General features: G+C 41.3%; 3 protein-coding genes across 3 annotated transcripts in view; 1 reads left to right on the forward strand and 2 right to left on the reverse strand.

The window, feature by feature from the left end:
- The window catches only part of LOC148103328 (uncharacterized), a 34496-nt gene extending 26901 nt beyond the window's left edge, over positions 1-7595 (reverse strand). The window contains exon 1 of the mRNA XM_087831855.1: positions 7363-7595. The gene's annotated coding sequence lies outside the window, so the exon portion shown is untranslated. The remainder of the gene's footprint in view (positions 1-7362) is intronic.
- The window catches only part of LOC148103302 (polymeric immunoglobulin receptor-like), a 796664-nt gene that overhangs the window by 726071 nt on the left and 49785 nt on the right, over positions 1-20808 (reverse strand). The window lies entirely within an intron of this gene.
- The window catches only part of LOC118456030 (cell adhesion molecule DSCAM-like), a 533233-nt gene that overhangs the window by 434037 nt on the left and 78388 nt on the right, over positions 1-20808 (forward strand). The window lies entirely within an intron of this gene.

Below are 20808 nucleotides of genomic sequence, written 5' to 3' on the forward strand. Positions count from 1 at the left end.
AACAATAGCGGCCTCTGTACAATTGTGTGCATGTATACATCTGTAAATGTCAATGTTTTTTGTCACAGTGCCTAACTTGACCCCCCCTTTCCCTTTTTTTCCATTTTCCCTGCCCTCTTTCCTTTAATTCTGGCAGACGGGTGGGTGGGGTTTCAGTTTTTATTTTAGCAGTATGCTGTACTGTTTGTATGTTTAATTTGTTGTTTGTGATTGTACAAAAACCTTTTTCAATAAAAAGACTTTAAAGAAGACATTTAAAAAATGTATAGCCCAGAAACAATCAATCAATCAAGGCCACGTGCAGGTTGCCCTGCAGTGAAATAGGACCCCCGAGCCTTACACACACAACACAGACATCACATGGGGATTCAGGTCGGAGATCGGTAGCGTTACAGGAAAAAAAAACTGAAATATACACTACAATGGGAAAGTACAAGAGGAAAAGAAGAGACCTCCACTCATGGTGGGCTCCTGGGAGGACAGCATGAGAATAGGAAACAAAAAAACTCCTCTGCACAAAAAAACACATAAATGTCCACAGCACAACATTATGGAAGTGACAAGCAATGACTGTATAAAAGATGGACGACGCGACAGCACCACAAACGTCTCTATCGCCCCCTGGTGTCTGGCTGCAGTATAGGTCATAAACCCCGCCTCCTCCATGTTAGCGGATGGGACTAGGGTCAGACTAAAATAAATTAAGTCTCCTGAGATAAACTTTTTCCAAAGATTCTTTCTTTTGTTATCAATAATTCTCACCATGCTGATTGATGTCCAAGGGGTCTCCTTTCCCATAAGATTGATTCTAATTCCTACCGCGGTGATGTTAAATTGGAGTGTAACGTCATCATAACAGCTTTGACTGACAGCTGCAGTCACGGAGAAACTTGCGTATCTCTGTTCGGGAATAGCAGATAGAGCGTAGGCTCTGAGAGGACGGCCAGCGTTTACGTTACGAAAACACACCTGAAAGCTTGAGGTGTTCTTCAGTAAACTGGACTACCCGACAGAAGGACCTGAGGCCCCGCTGCACTTTTTTGGTAAGTTAAACGTGTTTGTAAGCTAATCCATAACTACCGCCCTTAGCTAGATCTCAGGACCTAGCTAGCTAAGATGAGCACTCGGCTGTCGGGGAAACTTGTTTTATAAAGTTTGTTTAGCTTACCCGTGCAGGTGAATGAATTTACCCTGACTAAAGAAATCAAGAGAAACGTCCCGGGCTGCTCTGTCACTAATTATCGTTACTGTACTTTCATTACAAGTGTTATACTGTAAAAGCAACAGGCTGTACTCTGCTTAAGTTCCTGTGCAGAGATGATTAATAAATATGTGCAAACAACAGCATGTTTTCAGTCTCCACATGTGTAAAGACAGTAACACCAATTTTTTTTTAAGCTTGTACCTCGGTAACTCCTCATTAATCTGTAACTATGGATTAAACTGTAGAAATGAAAAAAATGTAAGAGAAGAACTTCAGATCCTGAGTGTGTGAGGACAGAAGGATCAGCTTTATTTCAGATTTAAGAGATAAACTTTATAATTCAGTTTGTGATGATTCTTTTCTCTTTGTGATTACAGGAGCTGCCCTTAGATTCAGACCTCAGCATCACCCAATGACAGCAGACAGATCATCCAACATGTTCACATGTTAACTGCAAAATTAACTGATGAAAACAGTACAAAGGTTAAAGTACCACATGTGCTGTCAGTGAAAGCTGCAGCTGTTTTATTGATAAAGTTAAAGACAAAAAGTCAAAAGGATTAATCACCCATGTAGCTGTGTCACTATATATCAGCATTAACAGGACCTGTTTGGTGTTTCAGAAAGCTGCAGATCTCAGACCTGCACAGCTTCCATTTTAAACACTTTATGTACTCAGCTGCATGAAGAGCATGTTTGAGTTTCTCTGACACAATTAAATAAAACTTGATGAAGGTCAAAGGTCGTCACTTGTATGTTTAACTATAAACTTGTCATCTGGAATTCTTTCAGTTTTTTGCAGATAATGTGTTATTTACCATAAAGTGATTCAGAGTTATTCATACCAGAGTAACCAGAGAGGATAATATATTTTTAAATATATAACTTTCTACAGGACTGAATATAATATCTTTATGTAAAAGTCCGGAGACTCTGGAGAGTATCCGAGTATTTATAACGTTACACGTTACACAAACCAAAGGTCTCCATGACAGTGTTCATGAAATGCTGGGTTTATCCATCTTCTGGGGTGGGCCTACAAGATTTCCCTGTGAGGGAGCTGCTGGTGAAGATGATGAGTTCCGCTTGATCAATGCCATGAGCTCGGTCTTCCTGGTGTTTCTTAAATGAAGCCGATATGGGCAGAAATCTGTGCCATCAGAAACTGAATATGAATAAGTTAAATTAATTTAAAATTAATATGTTCCCTAAAACGGTGGACAGAGCTACAGACCCTTGACACCCTTACCCAGTGAGCTAGCAGCTATGACCAGCACTACATGTGCAGTTAATAAAAGGACAGGTAATGTTTGTCGCGCTGTTGCACACACAGCACGCTCATTTGTTTCAGTTCGTCAGTTGCCACAAGACAACTTACCAACGTGTACGTAATAAGCCAATATCCCTGTGTGCTATAGACTATAGTGTACGCTGTACACCTACTTACTGGTTTTGTCGCATAAGTCTGTATGGAAGAAATATAGTAAGTCTGTGTCTCTGAGTTAATTTGTGTTTCTCCTACAGCTCCGGACTGCAAAAAATGCGCGTGCTCTTTGTGAGCTCGTTCCCAGCTCGTAACCAGCGCGTTCTGCCGTCAAGAGGGATCATTGGTTAAATGTGATCATGTGACTGATGCAAGCCAGATCCTTTTATTTAGCAAAAATGTGATTAATAGTATATATTATTGTTGAGGGGCACAGACAGGACTCCGCACGCCCACACACATAAAAAGAAAAAAAAATTTTTTTTAAAAAGTTGCCTCAACAAAAGGGCACTTTGAGCACCAAACAGGAAAGGGGCAGGTGCTCAAGCCCCTCCAGCCCCCCCTCTGCACGTGCCTGCTGTAGATTCCCCTCAGTAACACTTTCGGTCTGCTAGTAAAACGTAGTTCTATTGATCTGCGCTCGATTACTCTTGAACCGGAACCGGACGTAAGTCCCAAAAAACTGAATTTTGGAACTGAAATTAAATTGTAGAACTGAAACTGAATGGTGAGAAGTGAATCTGAAATTATTCGAGAGCTAAATTTTTAAAGGATAAAATACGGTTTCAAAGCAAATTAATTCATTTTCAAAATATAAAATTCAATTTCAATTTAGTGATGATCATTTTCAAACCAATGAATTGAATTTCAAATTAGGATAATTCATATTCAGTTTTTAAAAGCATTTATTCAAGTTACAATTCAGATTCAATCTGAGCAATTCAAATTCAAATTTAACTTATTCATATTCAGTTTCTGATGGCACAGATTTCTGCCCATAAGCCTTTCTCAGTGGGTCAACAGAACATCTGACACAGGACAGCTGTGATGATGAAAGAAAGGAAAGACGTTTCTCCAAACCTCTAGACCCAGAAACCCAGCTTAGTCCTCATGGTCTGCCTCACTAGTTTCTCCCCAGGGTGAATGTAGCCGTTGATATAATATAGACTCTATTATTAAATGAAAAGAACAAATTAGAGTACACTACTGAAACCTTCTGCTGCTGTCTTTAAAGTTTCCATGTTACCTGACTGTAGTCGGTTCTGAAGATTTAAACAGTTTTAAATCCATTACACTCACAGTCTTAAATGCTAAAACCTCGAAGGACAGCATCACATTTTTGATATTAAGAGTAACTCTGGGCTGAATGATTACATAATACAGACTAGAGTAACAGGTGTATAGCATCGCTAACTAGCTAGCAACAAGCCCCCAACACATTGCGTATGCTAGCGGCTAATCTAGCAAACGAATTAACAACAGAGTGATTTTAGCTGTTGTAGAACTATAAGATGTTAAGCTGTGTGTTTTTTTCATAACAGTGACGTGGTTGTATTTACCTTAATTTAACAAGTCATCAGTCGCGGTAAACCCATCAGCAAAAAAACTCGAGCCGCCAGGCTACGTAAAAAGTGTAGGGGGGCGTGTTTGCGGTCATGTCCAGCGGGTGTGTGGACGAGAGCGTGACGCAGTCGCTCCACCTCAAGTCACTACTGCGCAGACTCTGGCTCCAAAAATGAAAGATGGCAGCCTCCACAAGCGGGATATTCCGGCTTCATTTTTGCACAATGGGAGGAGGCGGTGTTGCGTCGTCCATCTTTTATACAGTCATTGGTGACAAGCCACAGAGGGGTGAGTAGTAATCTGAAGAAAACAAAGCAGCCATCCTGCCCAGCGCTACCATTCCAGCGCGGGCTCAGACCCGCCGTGTTCCCAGGAGGGAACCAGTGGCGGAGCGGGGGAGGGGGGGGGGGGCTTACTGGGCTTAAGCCCAGGTTGTTTTTTCAGAAGCCCGGGGTCTTTTGGAGTGTAACTTTTTCATAGTTAGATGCCTGGCTGACAACTGTATAAAACAAAAACTACACACAATATTCGAAGCACATAGCGCACACTGTGGGAATTTACGACTGTGCATAAATCCTCCTAATATTGGTATGATCTGAGCTCAGACACTAAGCGACTGAGCGAGGTGGCGGGGGGAGTTGCTGCCTGCAATGCGAGTGCGCTGTTGGAGAAACGCAGCCAGGCAGACAGAGGAGAACTAAAGATCAACCAGGTACCAAAGCAAATCATTCGTACTGTACAAATAATGTAAATATGACGATGTATCACGAAAGATTGATGTCAAACTGATCGCTTGACCCATATTACGTTACTTGCTCTTCGAGTGAATCAACAAATGGCGAAATGAAAAGCCAAACAACAACAACGCTGTTTCTTTAGAGAGTCTTAGCTTACATGTCTGTTTATTTCATTTTTTCAGTTGTTACCCTCCACGGCTAAATAAATCGGTTTTAATAATGTACTGATATACAAGAATGGACATAAGGGGCTTCTTTCAAAGAAAAAACTCTGGTAGATGTTATTTTATATATTATGCTTTGTATGTTGTTCAGTATATTTCTGTGCAAAACAAGAGGAACTTCAATACACAGCAGTATATTCACAGTTGAAACCAGATATTTACATACACTTTATGGAAAACACAAGAACATTTTTTACTGTACAACATCAATTTAGAGTAAACTTGTTTTGTTTTGGATAAATAAATATTGAAATATCTTTTGAATTAGTTAAATGTCAGAATAAAGAGAGACAGAGCTTCTATTTTTTATCACTTTCATCAAATTTAGGAGTGCATATACACTAAGTTTATTGTTAATTAATAAGAAAACTGCAGACGTTTCCATTCTGAGCTGAAGAAGCTTCTGATAGGTTAGTAGAGTCCATGTGAGTAAATTGGTGGCACAGCTGTGGATGCATATAAGGCAAAACACAGAGCCTGTTTCTTTGAAATGGGAAAATCAAGAGATGTCAACAAAAACACCAGGAAAAGAATTGTGGAGATCCATAAGTGTGGCTCAAGTTTGAATACAATTTGGTGCCATTTACAATTAAGAAATACAGACAGTTTCTCTCTTTACTCTTAAAGTTAACAAATATGTTTTTTATATTTATCAATCTAAAAAAAATTTAGTCTGATTTGATGTTACAATTAAAAAGTATCTGTTTTTATCTGAAGAGTATGTAAATATCTGGTTTTAACTGTATATTTGATGATGTTGGTGTTTGGCTTGATTGTCAGCACAAAGAGGGAGAACGAGGAACAGAGAAAGAAAGAATCACTCATCCAAAGATGAGTGATTTCTTGATCAGATAGATTTATTATTTTATCCCTTTGTTGTTTCAGCAACATTAAATTTAAAAACTGTACGTTTGAGTTAAAATATATATTTATAATTTTAATAAATGACAAATTAAAAAAGCATGAACATTTTTTTATAGAAAAAATATTGAACCGCGACACCAAAGTATCGAACCGAACCGTGAATTTTGTGTATCGTTGCACCCCTATATAATTATACAAACGTTTCTCAATCTTTGGTAGAATTAAAATAATAAGTGTAGTGCAGGTCTATGATGATTTTTAGTGCTACTATCATCTAGTTCTGATTCTGGTTCTGTCTTGGTTAAATCCTAAGTAGTCCTGATTTTAAACTGTTGTAGTCCGGTTTTAACAAAACTCAAAACAGAGGCTATTAATTTTTCAGTCATTTCTAACACCCCCCCCCCCCCCCCCCCCCACCCTCCCACCACCACCCCAATTCCCACATGCATACTACCCTTTAGGGCTAAGCCCCGGGTGTATCAAATGTCTGCCTCCGCCTCTGGAGGGAACAAGCATCAAAGGCGTTTGGAAAGAGAGGGGGGGATGAGTGTGTGCATATCAGTGTATATGTATGTGTGTGCGGGTCCAGAGTTCAGCTGAGACAGTGTCCTTCGCCCTGCCAGGCTAAGTAAACACTCTTCCAGCCAACCCAGGTGGCCTTGCATGGAATGGGAAGGAACAGACTAAACACAGTCGTTATCAGGGTGTTTTTGTTCGGCTCCAGCCTTGTGACTGCAGCTGGCGCCAAAGGGTATCCGAATGAAGTGATGGTGCTTTTTACTTTAGTGCAAACAGCTCTAAACAGAGATGTACATTGCCAATATAGAGAAAAGGTCACTTTAATAAGACTTTTAAATAATGTAAAGAAATTGAGAGGAAAGCAGAGAGACTCAAAAAAGGCACCGGTAATGATTAGTGATGTTCAGCTCATTGTCAGAGTCAGACTGCAATTAAATGTTATTAATTGTAGAGCTCTGTTGTGGTTGTTCTGTGTAATATAAAACTGCTTAATGTTACTCTAATCAGATGTGGTGATGTAATTATATCAATTACATATGTGCACTTTTAAGGCAGTATTGATTATTTTCAGTTGCTTAGTTTTGCATAGAAAGAGTGACACTGAGTAACTAATAGTTAATCACATGTTAGAATTGTATATACAGTTGCTTCCAGATGCCTATAGCACCTGCTGCTTATTGCATTTGTGTATAATACGTAATAAACATTAAGACTAAACAAGCCTCCCCCAGGCTTGTACCTGTGGCTTCCTGTCCTGGAGGTGGGGGTTGAAGGTTCTCCTGCCCTGCAGCCCATCCTTTTGTTAATATTCTAAGACTATTTTTCTATATGTATTCTTACCCCTAGCAACCGCCATTTCATAATGTTGCAAGCAATCACAAACTCTACAGTCTGTCTAACTCCAGTGTATACCAAGCAGTCTATTATTCTCAACAGAGCTAAACTCAACATAAACTGAACCCGCATTAAAGTTAGCTCGGTGCTTACCTTTAGATGAGCCCACAAACCGAGAGAAACTCCGTGATGAAGCTGGGAGTCTTAAGAAACACAGAGACGGAGCAGAGACCCACGTGGTTCACGCTGATCTCAGCTACAATCCAGGAGACAAGGGTGTGCAGATCGATGCAGATATCGATCCAAACGTTGGTAGTGGTATATGTTCCTGTAAGTTCACTACTTTACTCCTGTTTCATGAAAAAGCAGCTCTCTCTGCTCGACTCTCCTCTCCTGCACAGACACTTTGCTCCGCCTCCTTTCCGGCTCTGCTGTGATTTGTTGCTGCGAAGTCACGTGACTCAGCGTCACAAGGTAACCACGTGGGGTGTTATTTCAAAAGTAGCGCCTATCTCCTTTTCCTAAACTCTTTTCCTTGGCCTCGATGAAAACGTCATCGTGGGGAGGAGAGCTAAGGACTCAGGTTAAGAGAGGAGCGATGTGACACCGGATGTCCGCCTGTTGAAACTACATTGTGCTGAAGATGAACTACAAAACAAACATCTTACTTCGTCACAATGTGTTCTAACCCTGTTGTTTTATGGAGGTCATATAAAGGAGAACAGCTTGTTAAAAATATCCTTTCATTACAAAGTTTGAATTTTAAAGAAGAAGGAACCTTTAGGGTCAGATTTACTAACATCTGCAGGAGCTCAAAGACGTCTTTTGATGTTAAAAAGCTGCTAGATTTACTGAAGCAACTCAGTCAGTTTGTGACTGAAGTTATGACATATGTGTTTGTAAGAGTTTCACTTTCAGGATACGCTACCGGGTCCTCTGACCACCACCGAACAGTTATTTCTGTTAATATCAGAAATAACTGTTCTGATAGAAATCACTGAGCGCTGTGCAAAGTGTTCTTTTTCTGTTTTTAATGTAGAGATTTGTGATGCTGTGTTTTCTGACCACAGTCCTGTGATGTTTGAAGTTCCTCTTGCCTGTACCTCAGTTAAACCTCACGCTGCTGCGTGGCCCTGTCGCGTTTTTAACTCCTCCACTGCTGAGCAGTTTTCAACAGTTTTTAACCAGACCTGTAAAATCCCAGAGTTTTTATGTAGCCAGACTAAGGAACTGAGCTCATGGTTTTATTCCACCTGCCAGACATCTTTGGACTGCTTTGCACATGGCTCCATTAAATTCCAGGCAGTCTAAAACTAAATCTGAGCCCTGGCTGAATGACACAACCCGAGCTGTCAGACAAGTGCCGTCGAGCTGAGCACACGTGGAAAAAGGACAAATTACAAGTTTCATTCCAGATACTAAAGGAATGTTAGCGTCAATATCAAAAACCTGTAAAAGATGCCAAAAGAAAACACGTATCTGACATTATTCTGTCAAACTGTCACAACTCGCGTGTTTTATTTAAAACTATTAACTCTGTTCTTAGTGCACCACATACTGACTATATCGAGCCGTTCTCTGCAACCTGTGAAAGTTTTTTACACTTTTTTTAATTGAGAAGGTCTACTCCTCCAGGGCTCAAATTGCTCCTTGTGTTCAGACCATCAGTCTCTGCTTCCTGCTCTGCTGGCTTTGAGGGGTTTGAGCCGTTGACTTTGTCCTCTTTAAAGGAGACTGCAGGGTCTCCAAACAATGCTGTCCCTCCTCGACTCTTATAAGAGGTGTTACCTACAGTTGGACCTTTGGTTTTCCAGCTGCTAAACTATAGTTTACCATGTCAGGTGTAGTCCCTAAAGATTGAAAACATGTTGTAGTCAAACCCCTGCTTTAAAAATCTGTTCTTGATGCTACGATTCTTGCAAATGACATCTCCAAACTACCTTTTCTTTCCAAAATTCTTGAAAAGAGAATTCACAGTCAATGAAAGACCTTCCTGGAAAAGCAAAATCTTTTCCAAAAGGCAAAAGGTTTTCCAATCTCTTTTTAAACCCTGTCATAGCACTGAATCAGCCCTTTTTAAGGGCTGATTCATTTAAGTTTTTAATGACATATTTTTAGCTACTGGCATTAAGGCTTTGATGTCTCTTAACCTTGTAAAATTCAGTGACAAAAAGACTGAGGTGATGGTTTTTGGCAGCTCCACTGAGACACCAAATGTATATTTAGATACCTTGGCCCAGTATGTTAAGCCAACTGTCATAAACCTGCTGGTCAAAGTGGACTGTGATCTGAAACTTGACAGTTAGATCAAAGCAGTGGTAAAATCAAGCTTCTTTCAGCTCAGGCAGTGAGCTAAAATAAAGCCAATTCTTTCACAAAGGCACTTTGACACAGTTATCCACGCCTTAGCACTCGATTGGATTACTGTAATGCACTTTATATAGGGGTCAGTGCTTCATACATCTACAGAGCATCCAATATGTTGCAGCTCGAAAGTTGGAGGACATTTTCCCTATTTTAGCTTCAGTTCACCTGCTGCCCATTTCTTTTTAGGATTCCTTTTAAATTCTTTTATTTGCTTTTAAAGCCTGCCATGGACTAGTCCAATCTTATCTCTCTGAGCTGCTACAGCCGTATACCCACCTCTCTCAGGTCAGCTGATCAGCTGTTCCTGAATGTACCCAGGACTGAGCGTAAACTCAGAGGAGATTGTGCTTTTTCTGTAGCAGCTCCAAAACTGTGGAACAATATGCCTTTTGAGATAAGACAGGCCTCTTCTGTTTGTTTTTTGTTTTGTTTTATTTGATTCTATGCTGTTTTATCTTATTTTAAATATAGGGCTGTTTTAATTTTGATGTATTATGTGTTTTATTTTTTACAGTTTTTTTTATTCAATTGTTCTTAACCTATTTACTGTACAGCACTTTAGTCCAGTGCTGGGTATCTTAAAATGCTTTATAAATAAAGATGGTTTGGATTGGATTGGATACAATTAAATACATCTTGTTTTCTTAGAATTTATTATTGTGATCCAGTGGAACTCTTTTCCTGCTCCCTGTTATGGATCTCTGTGACTACAATAAAATTCCCTCCATCCATCACTGAACTGTACTGAAGTAAAACGTCATCCTAAGGACTGCGATACACCAAAGGACACCACTAATAAACACTGATTACACTCTGTTCTTCTTGCAGCAACAATTTTTTCTGCAGGTAACAATTTCCCATGCTACCCGCAGCTGCAATTGAGCAGTAAGAATGTATTTGTCTCTATTCAAATGATGATTCAGTGAATTTGAATTATTCTGCAGCAGGAGAATGACCCCAAGCATACAGCCAAAGTCATTAAGAACTATCTTCAGTGTAGAGAAGAACAAGAAGTACTGGAAGTGATAGTACAGCCCCCCACAGAGCCCTGAACATCATCGAGTGTGTCTGGGATTACATGAAAATACAGAAGGATGTGAGGAAGCTGGTAGGAACAACCTACCAGTCAAGTTCCTTCAAAAACTGTGTGCAATTGGACCTAGAAGAATTGATGCTGTTTTGAAGGCAAAAGGTGTTTACACCAAGTATTGATTTGATTTATCTTTTGTTCATTCACTGCATTTTGTTGATTGATGAAAATATGGTGACTTTCAGCTAGCAGGGCTCAAATAAGAGAACCAATCAGTCATATTTGTAGGTTATTGTTACGCCCCAGTCTAGGGGTACAGAAACATAACATAAGGGTCAGAAAGGAAGTGACCCCGCCCTGGTCCCAAAAACCATACTAAGAAGCCAATCTTTGAAGTGAACGGTGGTTCATTTGTGTCTACACTGAAAAACTTTACTCTGGCATGAACAAAGCCCAAAATAACAACCCCCCCCGCCCCCCCCCCCCCGCCCCCCCAAAAAAAACCAAAAAAAACAAAACAAGCTAAATCAGGAGAGGAGGTGCTATGTAAACCTTATGTGAAACATAAACCAAACAAAAGACACATGCTACACCTAACTCCCTAACTGAAATAAACAGGAGAATATTGAGGCAGCTCACCCCTTCTGCTTCAGTGCCTATTTACAGTTTACTATTTACAAGTGAAAGTCTCTACACACTATGTACAAAGCTCTGTAGGTCTCAAGAATCACACACACGAATGTCACAAAGTTTGGAGGCCAAGGATGGCTCTGCTGCTGCTGTCAGTTGCTGCCGCCAACAACTGCTGGTGAGAGATGATTTAAAAACAGCCACATGATGAGGGGACCAATAACCCACCGCCAGCTCTCCAATCAGGAAGGACCTGTAGATACTTAAAGACATAGCGCAGGGGGAAAGGGGAGGGGTACGGGTGTGGGGGGTGAAGGGTGTGGGGGCAAAAAAAGTGCTTTTATATTACTACTAACACTGATTCAGGACAGACAATTAGTTATTTAAAACATTTCTAGCAGTCGTTCACAAACAGGGAACAGTCTGTCTATTCTCTCCATCTGTCAGCTGCTGCTGGCTCTTCCTCCTCCTCTTTCTCACACACTGCTGAGTTTGTCCTGGTGGATCATCAGGGGTAAAAAGCCTTTATTCTTACAAGCCAGATGACTTGTAAGAATGAATGATGCTGCGAAGCATGAAAATGCCATTGGGTCTGCCGTGGTGGTTTACAGCTATCAATTCTGTTCAACTTTATCTTTTAGAAAAATCTAGAAAAATAAAAACCTGCATGCAAACCAGTAAACAAAGTAAAAGAAACAAGTACTGTTGAGAAACTATAATACATAAATTACAATTAAAATTCTGAACAACAAAAACAACTGGTGAATATATAACTAATATGCAAACAACTTAACAATCCCCCAAAGTCATGTCACATGACAGCGTAACATCTAAACACAAGAGGGGGGAGGAGGAGCAAAGACTGCCTGCTCTTCGCTGACACGGGAGCAGCGAATCCGGCGACCTGGCTGTTTTTGTATTTGCCGAATGCACAGCATTGCAAACAAGAGCAGTAAGTAAAGAATCAATCTCACCAGACTAGAATTGATCCAATACCGATGCAGACTTGGTATCGATACCAAGTCGGTATCGATTAATAACGTGATAATTAATGCGATATTGATTCATTCAATCCTGAATCGATTTCTAAATATAAATGTATTTTGCCAGAAATGCAGGGAGCTCACAAAACTATTTCAATGACCACCAAACAGCTAAAACAATAAATGAGAGCAGGTGAACAGATTCCACACAAAGATGTGAACACAAAGCGCGGACCCAATGCATCAGTGACATGTCGTCTTTCTCACCCGACGACATGAACACGGACACGCCGTTGGGGCAGAAAGTCAACATCTCACTGATTCTGAGCTGCAGCTTTTGTTCCTCTCCGACCAAAAGAAAGCTTCATTTTTGCTGTTTAATACATTTTTTTAAAATTATGCCAAATTGAAAAACGCTTAGCTTGCTGTTTTTCTGTATTTTATCCTCAGTTACTTTGAAACAGTTACTGAGTCAAAATTGAATTTTATAAAATCGATTATAGAAATCAGTGACGCCCTAGTGAGTAGCCTAAGCCCAACAGAAGTGGATGTAGCTGTGGGTAATGAGAAAAGGTTGATAACACATTATATGCAGTAAATGCACTGCCCAAGTGTCCCCTCTCCCCACTGCCTGTCATTAAAGAACTTTGTGTTGACAAGATTGTTAGGTAATCATTTACAAATCTATAATATCTGCATGGACAGCGTTAACTGATGAAGTTGAAAAATTCAATACTTACATTTAAAAGTTTACTCTTCAGCCATCATGCTTCTGCCATCTGCCGTTTTTTACTTTTTTTAAATTAGCCACAGTCAAAGCTGTGCTATGAATTCTGGGATATGTTGGGCCGCGAATGATACACTTTTTTTTTTTTTTTTTGCCTTTCCCGTTTGGCTCTTTTGCCATCAGAATTATTGTCTAAAGGCGAAGAAAGATGCCCAACGGATTTACTTTACCAAATTGACCATCCCAGCCTTGCTGTAATGGTCCATTTGATTCACCTTTTATTGTTTATTTTATTTTCACTTGCTGAATACGGGACAGACTTGACTGGGGGAAAGAAGGGGAGAAAGAAAGAGGGAAAGAAAAACAGTTGAGAAGAGGGACGGGGGAGAAGGGCAAAAAACAAAAGCCAACAGAATAAGCAGAAAAAAAAAACATATATCGATCACCTCGATCACCTGTTGAGAAAGAAAAAAGACAACAAGCAGAAGAAAACGAGAGTAATAGAATAAACAACATCACAATGATATATGGGAATATGACAGTAAATACTAAATATTAAACATTATTGTGCAGCACGTAAGATCGACAGCGCACAGTGTGCTTTGAAGTAGGAGCCAAAAAGGGTGTAGTTTGTGTGTGTGATCACCCGTGTGTACACCTGTGAGCATGGACGCGCTTGTTTTTTAAAAGGTTCCTTCATGTAATGATCTGCTAGAGGGTGTGGGGAGCCACTGCCCAGTCCTCCAGGGCATGAAGCAGGTATGGAGGAGATCAAAACTCCAGACATCCAGAGGCCCCCAGAACACAAGAGACCAAGGAAGACCAACAGAGGAGCAGCTGCGCCACTGTCCCAGAAAGAGCTGAGGAGAGTCCCAGATGAGGGCTCACTCAGCAGCTGTGGAGCAGAAGCCAGGGGGGGTTGCAGTGACGTGCCCGTGAGCTCCGCCGTCAGCCAGCTGTGCCTGAGTGACCGAGCCCCAGGCCGAGAGGCCGGGGGCACCCCACCTCCGAAGTGGCCCGAGCGAGCCCCAGGCTCCAGGCCCCGATAAGCAGCCGCCAAGGAGTGAGCCGGTGTGTACCTGGACGCCCATCCCCGGACACAAAGAACCACCAACGCACCGATGTCTGAGGGAGTCCGCCACCAGCAGGGGAAGTGGTGGAGATAGGCCTCCAAACCTTGGAGGGCCTGAGATGTCCCCGGAGAGGTGGCGTCTGATACCTAACCTGACATATAGACACAGACATACAGGCACACACAGATACAAACATCCATTCCCACCCTCATGCTCTCATATGCACTTACTCCACACTCAACCAACGTGGAGACAGACATAAAGAGACGCTGTACACACAATCACACTCCCCAAGCATACTCTACGAACCGGGGCTAGGTACCCTTGCTCCTGGAGGGGGGAACTGCACCCAGACCCAGGTGGTGTTACCCTTTTCCCTGCGGTGGGGAGAAGCAGACCGCCCGGACTCCGCAGCAGCAGGGAGGCCCCACATTTCAGACCCCAGTCGGATGGCCAACTCCTCCTCCTAGCCCCCCCGCTCCAGCAGGCCGCAGAGAACGGGGGTGAGAGAAGACTCCAAACCTCCCTCCACCCGGTCATTGTAGTGTTGATGTATGTGTGTTCTAAGGTGCATTTAGTTACCTCCTCTGCACCCTGGTGACATACCCCTACTCCAAGGCCCTGCATGTGTGGGTGCTTGTGGTGGAGCGGGAAGAGGGAGGCAGCTGGAGATGGGGAGGGAAGGAAGGGAGGGGCAAGTGACCCCTCCCTGGGGCCAGCTCCCCTGCTGACCCCAGTAGGCACCCCCATACTCCGCGACCCGCCAGGGAAAGGGGGCCCAGGCCCATCCAGACCGGGACCCAGTGCAGCAGCGCCGCCCAGCCCCACAGAGCCCGGGACAGTCCACCCAACCCCACCACAGAGAAAACTGTACCCACCCCATCATCCACTCATCTTCCAGACTACATAAGACAATAGACGCCCAGGCTGAGATCTTCCTCCACCTCTCCTGTATCTCCCCTCCTGCAGAGAGAGTTCCTGAAGAGAGGAAAGCTCCTGCAAGATGTGACAACCTCCCCACCAGTTGAAGAGCCCCCCAGGTGGCTCGACGCACCAGCGAGAAAACAGTCCTCATGAACTGGAAAAGTTCATGAGGACTGTTTTCTTGGCTATGCATAGGGCAGTGAAAACCATATGGGCTATATTCTTTTTTGAAGTGACATTATCTAAGCTGCCCAACAAACACACTAAGGGGGAAGTTGGAATATTACATTTCAGACACTTTGATAAGTCTTCACATATCTCGCGCCAAAACTTCTGAACTGGTGGACAGAACCAAAGAGTGTGGATATAATTGTCCGGTGAATTGGTTTGGCAGTGTGAGCAGTTGTTGGTAGACGTAAAGCCCATCTTGAACATCCGATGACCTGTATAGTGCACTCTATGTAGTATTTTGTATTGAATTAATTGAAGACTGGGATTTCTGATTAGATGAAAGGTTTTTAAGCAAATCTGAGACCAGAAGTTTTGGTCTAAGTTAACTGATAAATCCGCTTCCCATTTTGCAATAGGAAGTGATATTGATTCATCTGTTTTAGAAAGCATTCTGTATATTTTGGATAGTAATTTGGGGGTTTTAAGAGTAGGAAATTGAACCACACTTGGTGGTGTTTGTAGTTCAACTTGACCCGGTTTAAATTTCTTTTTTATTATGGATTTAATTTGTTGATATTCTAAAAATCTTTTCTTGTTGATCCCATATTGTGTAACTAGTCTGTCAAATGAAATAAATTCTGTTCCTTCTAGTATATGTTCTACATATTTGATTCCTTTACCACTCCAATCTGAAAAGTTTATCATATTATTGTTTTGTAATATGTCAGGGTTGTTCCAGATAGGTGTACGTTTGCATGGGATTAATGAAGACTCTGTCAACTTCAGAAACTCCCACCATGCTGTCAGAGAAGAGCTGATGTTGACGCTTTTGAAGCATTCATGTCGTTGGATGTTTGAGCTGATAAATGGTAGATCTGAAATCTCCAGATTATTGCAAAGTGCTTGTTCTACATCTAGCCAAGGTTCATCTAAGAGGGTATGTTTTAGCCATCCTGAGATAAACTGAAGCCTGTTGGCTAAGAAGTAGTGCTGAAAGTTAGGTAGTTCTAATCCTCCTTTATCCTTGGTCTTTTGTAGTGTTTTTAAGCTTATACGTGGGGGCTTATTTTTCCAAAGGAATTTGGACATATATGAGTCTAGAGATCTGAACCAATCTTGCGGCGGTTTAGTTGGGATCATTGAGAATAAATAATGTATTTTTGGTAATACCATCATTTGTGCTGGCACCGTTCCTCTTCACCCTCTACACTGCAGACTTCTCCATCAGCTCCCCACGCTGCCACCTACAGAAGTTCTTTGACGACTCTGCCATAGTCGGCCTCATCATAGGTGAGGACGACTCAGAGTACAGACAGTTGACTCTGGATTTTGTTGACTGGTGTCAGCAGAACCACCTGCTGATCAACGCCGGGAAAACGAAGGAGTTGGTGGTGGACTTCCGGAGACGCAGACCCACCACACTGACACCAGTGAACATCCAGGGAGTGGACATTGAGATAGTGGACTCTTATAGGTACCTGGGTGTTCACCTGAATAATAATCTGGACTGGAGCCACAACACTGATGCTCTTGACAGGAAGGGTCAGAGCAGACTCCACCTGCTGAGGCGGCTGAGGTTATTTAGAGTCCAGGGAGTGCTTTTAAAGACCTTCTATGACTCTGTGGTAGCATCTGTCATTTTTTACAGTGTGGTATGTTGGAGCAGCAGTTTATCGGCAGCTGAGAGGAAGAGGTTGGATAAACTCATCAGGAAGGCCAGCTCTGTTCTGGGATGCACCCTGGACCCAGTGCAGGTGGAGGGAGACAGAAGGACTCTGGCCAAAATAACATCTCTGATGGACAGAGTCTCCCACCCCATGCATGTAGATGTTGCTGAACTGCAGAGCTCCTTCAGTGACAGACTGCTGCATCCTAGATGCATGAAGGAGCGTTTCTGCAGGTCCTTCCTCCCTGCAGCTGTCAGACTGTACAATCTGAACTGCTCCCAACAAACATAGATGTTTACATCAATGCTGTAACTGCAATAAGTTAGTTAATTAACCAATTCGCACTACAACCTGGTTTGCCTCTTACCTGTAATTATTTTTATTTAATTTAATAACTGTACAGTACTCTCTGTTTATAGTAACCACTGTCCTTAATGTAAATATGTAAGAAAAATTGTGTATGTTTCTGTTCCGTGTCCTGTGTACTGTTTGTTTGTATATTTGTCTTTTTGGCTGCTGTTACAACCAAATTTCCCCCTTGTGGGACAATTAAAGGATTATTCTATTCTATTCTATTCTATTTTTTATAGCAGCAACCCTTCCTATGAGTGATATGGGTAGACATTTCCATCTAGCCAGATCACCTTCTACTTTCTTTTAAAGTGGGATATGGTTTAATTTAGTTAGATCTGCAAGCTTGGGAGAAATATTAATACCTAAATATTTTATATTTCCTGATTGCAGTGGAGTAGAAGAGGAATTATGGAAGGAGCAACTAATCGGAAGGACTGTAGATTTTGACCAGTTAATTGAGTAATCTAATATTCTTGCAAAAGAGTTTATCAATTCAATCACCCCAGAGATATTGGTTTGTGAATTTTGGAGAAAGAGTAACACATCATCCGCATGAAGGCTGATTTTATGTTCCACATTCTTGCATTTTATGCCCTTAATTGCTGAATTCTGTCTAATTGCTGCTGCTAGTGGTTCGATAAAAATTGCAAACAGTGAAGGGGAGAGTGGGCATCCCTGCCTGGTGCCACTCAGGAGACAGAAGCTGGAGGATGTCTGGTCATTTGTTCTGACATAAGCTGTTGGGAAATTATGTAGTATTTTTAACCAGTTAATGAAAGAGGTTCCAAAACCAAATTTGTGTAAAGTTGCAAATAGAAATTTCCAGTTAACTCTGTCAAACGCTTTTTCTGCATCTAAAGAAAATATAGTTTCAAGGTTTTTACTGTATGAGTAGTCTATCAAATTAAGTAATCTACATGTATTTGTTGATGAGTGCCTACCTTTTATGAAACCAGTTTGGTCAGGATGAATTAAGAGAGGGGTTATTTTCTCTAGTCTCTTCGAGACAGCTTTGCAGATTATTTTGAGGTTGTTACGGATTCAAATATTGGGGAGGATACAAAAGGAAAACCAAAAATAACCACACTGGTCCGGCCGGGTCAAGTCAAACGATGATTTAATGAACACACGCGTGGGAGATGGACACCATACAGCAGACAGCATCAGATCTCAAAATGGTGGAGCCTTGATCAAACTCTTATAGCCTCTAGTGGCCCCCACCTAATCATAAAAGCCTAAACATTCACATTCTTTCTCACACACTGCGCCTAAGCTACGACCTTGGCTCCCTGTTTATCTGCACCTGATGAGATGGGGCAGTATGCTCTGTTCTCTTCTAACCAGACAAATAAGGCGATGACTTTCTGTGAACAGTATTTTCTTATAACTCAGCAGTATAATGCATCATAAAACAATATCATTCATTCACAATAAATCAGCAGTCTAATGTAATGCAAATCAGTTTACCAAATGTAATAGTTATACCTTCTTCTAATTCAGGAGCATAATGCAAACTAAAACTACATAATAATTCACAATCTTTAATTAGGGGTCTAACATGGCATAAAATAATATCATAATCTGACAAGGTCTACATTTATAAGGGATATTGGACGATAGCTTGAGGGATATAAATGGTCTTTGCCTGGTTTTAGCAGGAGATTAATGTTTGCAGAATTCATATTTGATGGAAGTCTGCCCTTTTCTTTGATTTCTAACAACGTTCTGTAAAGAACTGGTGCTAGAATTGTCCAGAATTCTTTGTAGAATTCTGCAGGAAAGCCGTCTGGACCTATTATTGGGCATACTTATCAGGGCTTCCTGGAGTTCACCTGAGGTCAGTGGCGATTCCAGTGCCATTGCTTGAGAGTCTAATAATTTTGGGAGAGTTATGTTGTCTAAAAACTGATCAATTTCCTTTTTACATGGGTTTATTTGTGGTGAATACAACGTTTTATAGAAATCCCTGAAAATGTTGTTTATTTGTTTTGGTTCATATATTGTGTTCCCATATGAATCTTGAACAGCACATATAGTTGTTTTTTATTTATTTATTTTTAGCTGGTTTGCTAGAAATTGACCAGATTTATTACTATGTTCATAATTTTGTAAGCGTAGTCTTTGTACTAAGAATTTTGTTTTTTTTAATCAATTATCTCATTTAATTCTAGTTTTGTTTTGCGTATTTTGTTCAATGTTTCCTGATTTTGGAGGGACGCATAGGCTTCTTCTAGTGATGTGATGGTTTTTTCTAATTCCTGAATATTTTTGTTTTCTTTTTTCTTTTTATGTGATGAGAAAGAAATTATTTTACCTCTCATCACAGCTTTCCATGCTTCCCATAAAACAGAAGCTGATGTTCCGGGAGTATCATTATAGTCTAAATATGAAGTCCACTCTTTTTTAAAATATTTAATAAAGTCTTCATCTTTAAGCAGTGATGTATTAAATCTCCAGTTTTTACTTGGCGTAGTATTATTCTTGTGCATTAGTGTTAAAGATACAGGAGCATGATCGCTGACAGCTATAGGGTGAATCTCAGTGTCTGAAATGTCACTCAGCAGTGAGCTGCTGACCAAAAAATAATCCAGACGAGAGTAGGAGTGATAAACATGTGAAAAAAAAGTATATTCCTTACTGGTGGGGTGAAGGGAGCGCCATGCATCGCAAAGACCAAAGTCGCTCATATACTGTTTGATTATATTTTTGGACTGCCAATTACGCTGAGTTCCTGCTGTGTTGAGCCTATCCATTTCTTCATTTAGTCCAAGGTTGAGGTCGCCTCCAAGAACAAGTGTGCCATCTAAGTGTTCAGAGAGTGCACTGAAAAAACCGTGAAAGAATGAGGGATCATCAACATTTGGACCATATACACTTACAATACATAGCTTTTTATCAAGTATAGATAGTTTAATGATTAAGAATCTGCCCTCTGGATCTATAACTGTATCAAGTACTGTGAAATTAATTTTTTTATGGATTAAAATTGCTACTCCCCTTTGTCTAGAATTATAACAAGCTGAGAACACATTAGGAAACTCAGGTGTTTTAAGTTCATTCGAACCTCTAAGAGGTCTGTGGGTCTCTTGTAAAAGGACAACATCTGCCTGTTGTTTTTTGAGTTGGTTAAATATTTTTAACCTCTTTTCTCTGGAGCCAGCTCCATTTACATTCCATGTAACGAATCTTAGTGAATGATACACCTGACTCACCCTTCAAGTCCGGGGAAATGAAGGGCGCATTTCCAGCCACATTTGAAATTGGGACAGCCTTCATCAAGTCGCTGTGGTGTAATCAGCCTCCAAATGGGGTCTCAAAATTGTACCAAAGAACTCTGTACCTCCCTCCATCCAACCACACATTTCTTCTGGGTTTGCCATCAGCCCTGCCTGCCTCAGGGAATCCGGGACCGTGACCAACCACTGCACATGCTCCACCGAGGTATCACTATGAATGACGACATCATCCAGGTAGGAAACAGCATATGCAGTGTGAGGACACAGCTATCACTACAGGAGGTGCTGAAAAATGGCCGGGGCTTCAAACAAGCCAAACGGAAGTGTGACGAATTGGTACGAACCATACAGAGTGGAGGAGGCCGTTTTTGTCTTTGGACTCTGCAGACAAGGGAATCTGCCAATCAGCTGCGTTTCAAAGTGGTGCTCCGTGAGAG

This window comes from Neolamprologus brichardi, chromosome 3, assembly GCF_056152115.1.
Source record: "Neolamprologus brichardi isolate AB-2024 chromosome 3, ASM5615211v1, whole genome shotgun sequence".
In the NCBI taxonomy this organism is placed as follows: domain Eukaryota; kingdom Metazoa; phylum Chordata; class Actinopteri; order Cichliformes; family Cichlidae; genus Neolamprologus; species Neolamprologus brichardi.